The sequence below is a fragment of the Chrysemys picta genome, chromosome 3 (genome assembly GCF_011386835.1).
Source record: "Chrysemys picta bellii isolate R12L10 chromosome 3, ASM1138683v2, whole genome shotgun sequence".
Taxonomy (NCBI): Eukaryota; Metazoa; Chordata; order Testudines; family Emydidae; genus Chrysemys; species Chrysemys picta.
Genome location: NC_088793.1, coordinates 202637027 through 202646687, shown reverse-complemented (window position 1 = coordinate 202646687; position 9661 = coordinate 202637027).

Below are 9661 nucleotides of genomic sequence, written 5' to 3'. Positions count from 1 at the left end.
CTAGGGGTTGTGCTGGTCTTATTTTGAGGTGCTTGCTCCTGTTGATGGTATAAAGCGCTATGATCATAACAGCCCTTGAGTCCTCCATGTCCCAAAGGCCCCATCCCCCCGCCGCAGGACCGAACAGAAAGGTGGTGCTCCACTTTTCTTGCTTTTTCCTGAGTGATGTGAGCAGAGGGAAAAGTAGTACAACGCTCCTCATTCCACGGTGTGAGCGAAGGACGGAGATGGTCCTGGGGCGTCAGGGGAACGTGTCCTGTACTAGGAGCGCTGAACACAGCTATGGGAGCTGGCGAGACGGGTTGGACATGGTGGGAGTGCCAGCTGCCCTGGTCCATCTTGGGCATCCAGGAAGTTTCCCTGCTGCTGGTCGCGTGCATCATTTTCGCTGCATCCCACGGGAGCCTCGAACCTGGAGTTGTCCAGGAGGGGAAGAGCTGTATGGAGAAGTCAGGCCAAGCTGTGACTTCAGCTTTTCTGAACGCAGGGAGCCATGAGCCCATCTCTGCTGCCGTTGAAGTTGATGACAAAACTCCTGTTGACTTCGGTTCGGGAGGAGCTGAGCCGGGTCGGCACTCGGTGCTTTCAGGGGTGAGATTTTTCCCATGTCTTACTCAAAGGTTCTAACTCTTCCCCGCGCTGCCCCCTGGTGGTCACTTGTACATGTTCGATAGAGTGGCCTAACTGGAGGAGGTGAAAACACAGCGGCTGGTCTGATCCTGCAGGGATCAGTTAGGAGGCTTGTGTGTATGTAGCCAAGGGAGCCAAGTCCCTCTCTGTTTAAGGGCAGTTTTAACTGGTGCTTGGTGAACGTGCTGGTCCGTACAACCGACTTGGGCTTGCTTATGTTAAACCAGCCCTTTTGCGCCCCCTGCTGGTTAAGCACTCATTTTGTTCCTTGAACTGTCCTGTGTCTGCAGGGGTCCAGGCGTCCATGTGCAAAGCACGGGCTGCTTTAGCATCAAAGGGAGCCTTCAAAGCCAGGTTGGAGTGAGAGCTCTGTGGGGTTAGTCGGGGCAGAGTCTGGGTCTCCGTCAGTAGAGGAGAAAGAGCCCCTTCTCTTTGTTCCCAGCAGGGCTCTAGGGGGCCGGGTGCGGGTGGAACCTCGTGCCCTGGGGAATGGAGCGCCGCCAGCACTCAGGTTTGTCTTGGTGCCGTCTATGTTCCCCTCCCTTGTATTTACACCTGAAATCAGATTCCTGCCCCAGGCTCTGGCTGCCCCTAGCACATCACGGCACAACGGAATCCCAGCAGCAATTCAAGTCATTGGCCTCCCGATGTCCTGCCGAAACGGCTCCCTCCCGAGACTCCCTCCCACCCCCTCGGGGCTGGGCGTGGCGCCGCCTCAGCCTGCTCGAACTGGTGGCGTTTGCAGCATGCCGGGAAGGTAGCAAGTTGAAGAGCCCTCCCAGGCTGAGAGGCCCAACTACAGGAGAGGGTTCACGGCTGTGCAGCCCAAACAGAGGGAGGGGCCTAACTCATTTGAGGGGCGGGGCCTAGGCCACACCCCTCTCCTGAGCATTTCCTATTGGCTTGCTTTGGCAGCTCCCGGCCCAGCCTGCTGCCTTCCGTCAATGCCATTCATAGGCCGCTACCTCTGCCCAGGTGTGATATAGGGACCCTGGGCACCTAGCACAGGGTTGTGAAGTCCACCAAGTGACAGGGTCCGAAGACTGAGCAGTGCAGTGCCTCTAAGTGACTCTAGTTCCAGGAGTGCATCGCCCGGGACTGTCTTGGCAGACCAGGGACGTATTTATACAGCAGTCACCTGACCGGTGCTTCTGGGCCAACCAGGATAATGGGGATCTCGCCGTGCTTTGTTGTGCTGCCTAGTGAAGCTGTACCCGGCTGGGAGGTCCTTTGCTACCCCCATGGCACCAGACTGGTGCCCCTAGTTTGCTTTTGGGAGGTGAGTCCTGATCCCGTACGATGCTGAGCTGGAGTAAAGCCTTGCGCTCGTTGCATCTTGCGGTTTGGGAACCGACCAGGGCTGCAGTGACCCGTGGGTGGCTGAGCCCTGCTTCTGCTCCTGGAGGTGAGCCCGACAAGGGATGTTCTGTGCTGCTCGCTCACTCGCTGCCACTCAGAGGAATTCGGTTTCTGTCCTGATGTGCTTATCTCCCCGGGCTGATCTTCACATCCGCCGAATGTTGCTGTAGCAGTAACAACGTCACTGATTTAAACAGCGACGGGAGGGAGGATTCACATCTGCGTGGAGGTGCCATCCCCCCTGCAGTCCAGCTCCAGGAATCCAGCCGTGTCCAGGCTCAGCAGTCCCCAGAGGCCGGGCATGGGGAAGACTCACTGGTGGTTATTACTTGCCGACTAACCATGGGCCTGCAGCTGTGAGCTGCGTTTGCAGCCGGCCCGGTTCCTGGCTGGCTGCCGGCATGGGCCAAAGTCACTGCATGGCTGGGCCAGCCCCTAGCTTTTCATTCCAAGCCCAGGATCCACCCCTCTTGCCTTCAGGGAAACCACTTAGACCCTAGGTTGTCTGTCGCTGCCTTGGCAACTGGCCCTGGGCCCAGCCTTCCATTTACTGGCACACGGCACCCAAACGTCACCAGTGGCTCCTGGGCTAGTCTCTTACTCCGGGAGGGTTCTGGCAGCCCGCACTGGATATGGACTGTGCTGAACCAGCTCATACCTCAAAACTGGGATGCAGTTCCCGGGGTGGGGATACAGCCTCTCAGCCTGCGAGAAGAATAGCGGGTCCCAGGCCAAGTCCTCCCATGATGGCCCACCCAAGGCAGGAGGGTAACACGGCAGCTAATTAATTTGAATGGAGAGAACTTTCCATAGAAGGTTGGGTGGGTCTTTAAAGGCACAAAAAGGGGGGTTAGGTACCTGCCTGCCATGGACTAGCCGCTGGGCAGTAGCTGCTAGTGGTGCCTTGGAGAATCTCCCCCGCAACCTAACTTTAATGTACCTGGAGCTGTCTGCATCCAGCAGACAGGGAGAAGGGAAGGGGATTCCTCAGCTCTGCACCAGGTCCTCAAAGCTATTCAGGCTCCTGCAATCCATGGAAGCCAGGGGCCTCATCACCTTTAGGGATCTGGGCCGAAGTCTCTCTTGAAAATGAGCCGTAGGCTCCTGTTGAAGACTTTACTGTAGACCTAGGCCAGAGGTTCTCAAGCTGTGGTCCGTCAGCTCCATTCAGGTGGTCTGTGGATAGTTCCCTCTAAGGTGCACGCCTGGGCGGCCGCACACAAGAGAATGAAGGGCCACCCACATACTTAGTGGGGTGGCGAACGCATGGCTCCACTAATTAGGTGCCTGGATCCTGGAGAAGACGCACATGTAAGGTGAGGTGGTGGTCTTGGGGTGAATAGGGGGTAGGTGGGAGGGGACAGTGGGGTGAGAAGAGGGGGTGGCGGCCAAAGAAAAAAGCAACTTTCCTAAGCTTGGGGGCTGCAGCGGGGGAGAGACACCCCCCCCCCCTTCCTCGCCCCCGCTCGGGGGCTGCCGTGGCAGTGGGGGAGAGACACCCTCCTCTTTCCCAGCCTCAGCTTGGGGTCTGCCGCGGCAGGGGCGAGAGGCACATCGATCGCATTAGAAAGGTAAAACTACAGATATTAAAATATGAGTTGTGTGCTTTTATTGGTAGAACACAAAAAAAATTTTTTTTTTATATAGCGCTTTTATCCAAAGTGCTTTACAGTAGTTAGCTTGCAGTACAAACAACATTTGGAAAGATCATGAAGTGGTCTGCCATGACCCTCAGCAATTTTCAAGTGGTCCGTGAGGAAAAAAAAAGTTTGAGAACTACTGAGCTAGGCTATAAACTAACCTGCTTCGCTCCCATTTGTGATGTACCTTCAGACTCTTTAAGTTTGTTTCCCGTCGCAATATATCTAAATATGCTCATATCAACAGGCGTCTCTGACCCCAGGAGCTGAGAGCTACCTGCATGAACCTTTCCTGCTGGAGCCATGTCCTGCAAGCTGTATGAAACTGAAACATCCTACGTGGACCAGCCACTAGAGGGGGACAAAGCGTGGCCCTCTGCTGGTATGTCACAGTTGAGTAGACGAGTACATAGTAGCATGAGTTACTGCCTGAAAGCTCCAGCACCAGAAGAAACGTCTCTAGCTTTGCAGGACAGACTTCTTGGAAGTCACGTCTAGGAAACAGGCAGCACCTCAGCTCGGGGAACTCACTGCCACAGCATGTAGTAGTTGAGGCCAAGAATGTAGCAAGATTCAAAGAGGAATTGGACTCTTCTGTGGCTAGCCAGAAGAGCCAGTTCAAACATTCTCATGCTTCAGGGCCTAAGCCAATCTCTAACTAGCAGCGAACAGGCTGAGATGTAATGTCCGGGGCAAATTATGCCACCTCCACCTGCTGCGGGGTGTCTTGTACCTTCCTCTGAAGTAGCTGGCACTGGCCCCAGTCTGAGCTAAGCCATGAGCATCGGGCTGAGCCAGCCCGGCTGTTCCTGACTAACCCTTCGGTTTTAATTCTGGGCAATCCTTTTGTACGTTTCTCCTGCTGCAGCCGGGCCTTCCCGCTCTTCTGGGTACCAGGCAGACGGGATCAACGCTGTCGCCTACCACCCCCCCCCCCCCCGCCCCGCCACACCCACGCTTTCTATGTGGTATCATCCCTTGCCAAAATCCTGATCGGGGGGGGGGGGGCAGGCTGGGCTTTTCAAAAGAATCCAAGGGAGTTAGGAACTTGAATTCCAACTCCACCCACTTTGAAAATCCCATCCTTAGTATCGGTCTCCACTTCGAGCTGGGGGAATCCCAGTGCCAGGAAACACATTCCCGCTTGCCCTGATGGAGCTAGTACCCTAAGAACACTGTAGCCAGGGTGACACAAGCGGTGGGATATGCCCAGGGGGGTGGAAGGTGGGGTAGCTACCCCCTCCTGCTGCAGTGACGCTAGTGTGGTTGGAACAAGCATGTGTATGGCTTCTGGAGTAGGGAATCGCGCTCCCAGCTCAAGGTGTAGCCATACCCCGAGTGTCAGGGGCTGAGCGTCGTTGATTGTAATTAAATCGGTGCAGTAGGAACCTGAACTCCTGTAGCCTGCAGCCATGTGGCGACGTCCCAGGCTGAGCTCTGCTAGTGGGCCTGGAAATCCTCAGCTAAGTGGGGCGAGACGAGGGGTGAGAGCTGATTTGCGCTTCTTCCATTCGTTCACGTCCCCTTCGTGGCCATCAGCCTGCGAGCAGTAACTCCGCTTGAGGCCGCAGCTTTGCCATATGCCGTGATTGCTTGCCTGAGTTGGCAAGCAACGGTACCAGCATCAGCTGCTTTTCCTGCAGGAAACAGGGCATAGAATTGTGCAGGGAGGTTTCCCGGCACAATCATGAGGCCACCTTCACAGCACCCCTTCACCATTCAAACTCCAGCTTCCCTTTACCCAGTTCATGCCCTGCCCACTTTTTGCAATTTTTTTTATTGAGATTGTTATGTAAACAGTCGGTGATAATAACAAGAAACAGCTCCAGGGGGGCACAGCAAAGAGCCGGGGTGGTGCTGCACACTAGGCATTGTTAAATGTGTACAAGCATTGGAAAGGGGCTCACAGACAGGACTGCTACACTGCTGTGTGGTAACAGGCTCGTCTTCTTTAATGTCATGGTCACACTCGCTTCCCTGGAATTGTTTACACATTTTCTTGGAGGAAGAGGGGTAGGACTGGACAATGGAGGCAAAGCCTGCACCAGGGTCAGCAAAACACGTCCCCGTGGAGAAGGGGCCGAGAGCTATAGCCGCCCAGCGTGGCGGGCTCACGCTTTGCTGTAAAAGGCCTGGCGTGGAGGAGGTAGGATGCCCCGGTGGAGATGTCTCAGCCTCTGACCCAACTGGGGCAGGGAGAGAGAGGCAGAGTCCCTGCATGCTAACACCAAGCAGCCTCTCTGTGGCTATCCCTTCCCCAGGGTACAATGCAGTAGCAGAACAAGAACACAAAGGCTACGCCCTGGTGGTAGCTGTACAAGTTTGCAAACCACTCCCTGCAGTCAGCTGCTCCTGGGCACAGACTAAGGCCCTGACCATATTTTAGTCCCCTTTAGCTGAACACCTGGCTATGCGCCCCTGGACCTGTGAGTGGCTCACAGGTGGGCGCAGCTATAAACCAGAACACACAGTGGATGCTGATGAGCGGGGCTGGAGCTAACTATGGGGTGGGGTGGCTGAGTGCATGTTTGTTAACTTTAGACCAGGAGGGCGGAAGAGCCCTACAGTATTGTAATGGGGTCAGGCCAGATGTCCAAGGGAGTAGCAATGCTGAGCCGCTCCCGAAAGTGAACAAACAAAACACCCCCCCCCCCCCCCCCGAGTCCCGTATTGGCAGCTGGACTGGAGCAGCAGGGTGGGGGTTCTGGCCCCTGTAATTTTATCCTTTGGACAGCAGAGGTCAGCACTCTGAGCCAGTGCCCCACTTGTAGACGGTAGTGTGGGTAGCATCACCCCCATCCACTTTCCTTTGGTGGTGTCCATGCAGCACCTCTACATTTGATAATACCCCTTTGCTGGTCCCCCCACCCCAACCACCCTCCTAGTCTCGCTTCACAGTGCTGTCACGCAGCCTGGGATGCTGGCAGCGCATGTCCCCTCTTCTAGTTGTATTACTGTATAACACCCTGAGGGTGTCACGCTGGTTTCGCGTCTTTCCCCTTTAGCACATACACTCTCTGTTTAACGGCCTGCCCTAGCCCCGTGTCACTTCCCCCTTATCTACAGTGGAGGTTTGCTGGATTTCAGCCAGTGCCATTGGTATACCAGTCCAAATGCCTACAGCGAGCAGGATAAACTGCTCTAAGCCTGGAGTCTCACCCAGGCAGTTTAACCTTGGTTTCAACCAGGTGTATGCTTTGCTGGGCTACCCTAGAGGGCTGCATCATCAGCTGGCACCTGATGGCTGTGTGACTCAGGGAACGCCTCAGGCGCCATCCTCTCCCAGCCACGGGCAAAGTTAACCCCTGAGAACCTCGCTCCCTCCCAGGGCCCTTGGCTTCACTCCAGCTGCTGCTTCCAGAACAGGGCTGCAGGAGGGGCGCACTTCCCCTGGCCACATGCACATCTCTGCCGGGCACTGCACAGATGCACAGGCTGACCACGCCTCTTTCTGCAGGGTGCCGAGGCGTGGCAGGCAGGTTCCAGTTTCTTCACGCCTCTCCCTGCCAGGAGGATAGGGCAGCTCCTCCAGCAGCTGTATTTGCTTAGGGAATGCTATAGCCTGTATGCCAAGTGCTCCCCATGTCCAGGAGGAGCCCAGCGCTGTGATGTGCTTATTTTACCATAAAAGGACATCGAGGGTGATGGGGGGGGGGGGGGGGGAGAAGAGAGAGAGAGAGAGAGTCCACCAGTAGCATGGTCTGTAGCAGAAGGACAGTGCAACTCTAGGAGTCAGGAGGCCTGGCACCTTCTGTCCCCACACACACTCTTAGACACTGGGTAGGTGTTTTAGGCAAAACTTTTCAAACTGGGCAGTCTAAAATTAGTCTCCTGTTTTTTCAGCTTTGAAAGTTAGATTATTGAAGTGACCAAATTCAAACCACTGGGCTTTTTAAATGTCTCTGCTCAGTGTTGCCAGCTAGAGGACAGGGCCATGATACGCCTAACCTCCTTTGTGAAGAAACCCACTGCAATCTATGCCGCAGAGCTGAAAATGTTCTGAGTAGAGAACGCTGACAGATTGGTGCAAGACATAGGGGACTCTTTTCCTTTTGTCTGTGGCTCCTAGGTCAGGCTCCCCCGCAAGGGTGCCTGTGATGAAATCCGTTTGACACTAAGCTTCCCCCCCCTCCACACTCGGTCATACAAGCAGAGGGCTTGTAGGGAAGGTTGAAGAGAAGTTTTGTTCGGTAACTCACCCCAGGACTAGTGGGGTGTGGTTAGTGCCTGCAGAAAGCCTGGCATAGTATAACCCTTGGACACCTTCTGGCAAGTATCAGTGTCTCCTGCCAAGGAATATTGCCAGCACCAAGAACCATTTTACTCCAAACACCAGTATCAAGGCTGAGGGGGAAGGCAGCCATGAGCCACTCCCATCAGCTGGAACTGGGAGAACTGGGCATTATCCTCCCAGGTCTCATCTCTATGCTCGCAAGGGTGGTTATGATGAGAGGACAGTCAACCCCCCCTGCCAGCCTAAGCCATTCCAATTGATTTCTTTCCTCTTCCATTTAGCAATGAATCCTGTTAAATAGGGAATGAAAACTGGGGCCCGCCCAACTCCCCTTGACTTAAGTGAAGCAGGAATTTTCCCTAGAGATTTTGATCTAGTGTTTGACATCTCATCTAGATTGTAGCTCCACCTTAACCGCGAGGTCTTTATTTGTTAAAGCAAAGTCTGAGTAAGGAACGAGGAGCGGCACTTATCTGAAAACAGACTTTAACCAGACATCATTTCAGCCAGCTGAGAAAGCAGAAACTTCTGGCAGGTATTACTCACTCCAGTTAGCGGAGGAGTGAGTTGGGACAAATGCTCAAAGAGATACTTTTAACATAGCCTACTTCCTTTTCTTGACTTAAGGAAGCATTTCTGATGCCTCATGGATCTTCATAGATTTCAATCACAAAAGCAGAAGCATGCGGATATCACATGAGCAGCTGCCCAGTTAATCAGAAAATGCAAGTGTGATGGTTTCAACAGCAATGCAACAGAGAACATGCAGGGCAGGGAACGTGTTTATGCATCATGCAACGATCAATTACATTTAACCAGAAAAACAGGTCTAGGCAGTCGCAGATATGCACTGTGACTACCCAAGCGTCACTACTGGAACCTTCACTTTCATAGTATTTTCCCAGTTTAACAGGGCAAACCCTCCCACTGCTGACCCCTTTCACTGCCACATGAACCTCTACTGTGCTGTTTCTGGCATTCAAGTTGAGGAACAGGCAAAGTATCTGATAGCCAAGAGTGGAGACCACTTTGGGCTGCTGACTAGATCCTCATGCAATATTTTTAACACAATAGTGGAAGTTACACAGTAGATGCTTCCTAGTTCTAGATGGTAAGGAACTGGGGCTGGCTCTGGAAGGTACTGAAAGAAGAAGAGATGTATTCATGTTGAGAGAATCTGGCTGCTGTTCACATGATGTTTAGGACAGAAGCAGCTGCATTTGGTTTGGTTGCTGGAGGCAGATATGTAGGCCAGCAGCTGCCACTGTTGGGGAGAGAAGAGAAAATCCCTGCTTCAACTGAGCACTTGCTTTCTCTCCTGAGCAGGTCCCCTGCCATAGGGAACTAGAGTGGTGCCAGAAGTTCCAGCTACTGGAGTCCCACAGCAACAATGGCATTGGGATGAGAGCCCAAGGGAACATTAACAAGCCTGCTCGTGTACTGCATCATGGGTGGCATTCTGCTCCAGGAGCATCACTAACAGGGCAGTGATACCACCATGCTTACAGTAGCTGTAGATGGCAGCAGGGCTTGTCTAGGTAGAGTAATATAACTTTGCTCTCCAAGGATCACCGAGGACACGAAACGTTAATAGTACTGTTGAAACTTTGGTACTCAGAGTCCCTTCACTTGTACAGAAATGGAGGTACAAGAAGTGTGATTGATACAAAGTCACATAGCCCTGAGTGTTGTGGTCTGTGCTCCATCCAACGCTCCTTCCCCACTAATCCTGGTTTGGGAGTGTGCGTGCAGTGAGTCAGGGAAAAATAAACCTACATCAACAGTGCAGCTGCACCAG